Consider the following 2,859-nt stretch of genomic DNA (forward strand, 5'->3'; position numbering starts at 1 on the left):
AAAAAAAAATACTTATTAATACAAGCAATTTTTACATATATCATAAAGCATAAGCACACTATATTACATATATTACACCACACGAATACAGCTATCTTATTCCGACTCGCTTGTTTCTTCTTCTTTGGTTTTGGTTCGTTTTACCAAGTTTCTAGGGATATATGATGTTCCCCTAATACGAGTCGTCGTTATCCACATTGGTTTAGAAAAACCTGGTGGTTTAGAGGTTCCCGGGTCATTGTTACAACTTAAGGACTTCGGGGGTTGACGATACATATAAAGTTCATCGGGGTTGGAATTAGATTTCTCTATTTTTATGCCCTTTCCCTTATTATTTTCTTTTGCCTTTTTAAATTCAGTTGGGGTAATTTCTATAACATCATCGGAATTCTCGTCGGAATCCGATTCATCGGAGAATTGGTAATCCTCCCAATATTTTGCTTCCTTGGCGGAAACACCATTGGCCATAATTAACCTTGGTCGGTTGGTTGAGGATTTTCTTTTACTTAACCGTTTTATTATTTCCCCCACCGGTTCTATTTCTTCATTCGGTTCCGATTCTTCTTCCGGTTCCGATTCTTCTTCTGGTTCCGACTCTTCTTCCGGTTCCTCTTCGGAAACTTGTGAATCAGTCCACGAATCATTCCAATTTACATTTGACTCTTCATTATTATTAGGTGAGTCAATGGGACTTGTTCTAGAGGTAGACATCTATCACATAATATCAAACGCGTTAAGAGATTAATATATCACATAATATTCACATGTTAAAAATATATAGTTTCCAACAAAATTTGTTAAGCAATCATTTTTCAAGTAAACACGGTCGAAGTCCAGACTCACTAATGCATCCTAACAAACTCGATAAGACACACTAATGCAAAATTCTGGTTCTCTAAGACCAACGCTCGGATACCAACTGAAATGTCCCGTTCTTATTGATTAAAAACGTTCCATATTAATTGAGTTCGTTGCGAGGTTTTGACCTCTATATGCGACGTTTTTCAAAGACTGCATTCATTTTAAAACAAACCATAACCTTTATTTCATCAATAAAGGTTTAAAAAGCTTTACGTAGATTATCAAATAATGATAATCTAAAATATCCTGTTTACACACGACCATTACATAATGGTTTACAATACAAATATGTTACAACAAAATAAGTTTCTTGAATGCAGTTTTTACACAATATCATACAAGCATGGACTCCAAATCTCGTCCTTATTTAAGTATGCGACAGCGGAAGCTCTTAATAATCACCTGAGAATAAACATGCTTAAAACGTCAACAAAAATGTTGGTGAGTTATAGGTTTAACCTATATATATCAAATCATAATAATAGACCACAAGATTTCATATTTCAATACACATCCCATACATAGAGATAAAAGTCATTCATATGGTGAACACCTGGTAACCGACATTAACAAGATGCATATATAAGAATATCCCCATCATTCCGGGACACCCTTCGGATATGATATAAATTTCGAAGTACTAAAGCATCCGGTACTTTGGATGGGGTTTGTTAGGCCCAATAGATCTATCTTTAGGATTCGCGTCAATTAGGGTGTCTGTTCCCTAATTCTTAGATTACCAGACTTAATAAAAAGGGGCATATTCGATTTCGATAATTCAACCATAGAATGTAGTTTCACGTACTTGTGTCTATTTTGTAAATCATTTATAAAACCTGCATGTATTCTCATCCCAAAAATATTAGATTTTAAAAGTGGGACTATAACTCACTTTCACAGATTTTTACTTCGTCGGGAAGTAAGACTTGGCCACTGGTTGACTCACGAACCTATAACAATATATACATATATATCAAAGTATGTTCAAAATATATTTACAACACTTTTAATATATTTTGATGTTTTAAGTTTATTAAGTCAGCTGTCCTCGTTAGTAACTTACAACTAGTTGTTCACAGTTAGATGTACAGAAATAAATCGATAAATATTATCTTGAATCAATCCACGACCCAGTGTATACGTATCTCAGTATTGATCACAACTCAAACTATATATATTTTGGAATCAACCTCAACCCTGTATAGCTAACTCCAACATTCACATATAGAGTGTCTATGGTTGTTCCGAAATATATATAGATGTGTCGACATGATAGGTCGAAACATTGTATACGTGTCTATGGTATCTCAAGATTACATAATATACAATACAAGTTGATTAAGTTATGGTTGGAATAGATTTGTTACCAATTTTCACGTAGCTAAAATGAGAAAAAATATCCAATCTTGTTTTACCCATAACTTCTTCATTTTAAATCCGTTTTGAGTGAATCAAATTGCTATGGTTTCATATTGAACTCTATTTTATGAATATAAACAGAAAAAGTATAGGTTTATAGTCGGAAAAATAAGTTACAAGTCGTTTTTGTAAAGGTAGTCATTTCAGTCGAAAGAACGACGTCTAGATGACCATTATAGAAAACATACTTCCACTTTGAGTTTAACCATAATTTTTGGATATAGTTTCATGTTCATAATAAAAATCATTTTCTCTGAATAACAACTTTTAAATCAAAGTTTATCATAGTTTTTAATTAACTAACCCAAAACAGCCCGCGGTGTTACTACGACGGCGTAAATCCGGTTTTACGGTGTTTTTCGTGTTTCCAGGTTTTAAATCATTAAGTTAGCATATCATATAGATATTGAACATGTGTTTAGTTGATTTTAAAAGTCAAGTTAGAAGGATTAACTTTTGTTTGCGAACAAGTTTAGAATTAACTAAACTATGTTCTAGTGATTACAAGTTTAAACCTTCGAATAAGATAGCTTTATATGTATGAACCGAATGATGTTATGAACATCATTACTACCTTAA

This window comes from Rutidosis leptorrhynchoides, chromosome 6, assembly GCF_046630445.1.
Source record: "Rutidosis leptorrhynchoides isolate AG116_Rl617_1_P2 chromosome 6, CSIRO_AGI_Rlap_v1, whole genome shotgun sequence".
Classification (NCBI taxonomy): Eukaryota; Viridiplantae; Streptophyta; class Magnoliopsida; order Asterales; family Asteraceae; genus Rutidosis; species Rutidosis leptorrhynchoides.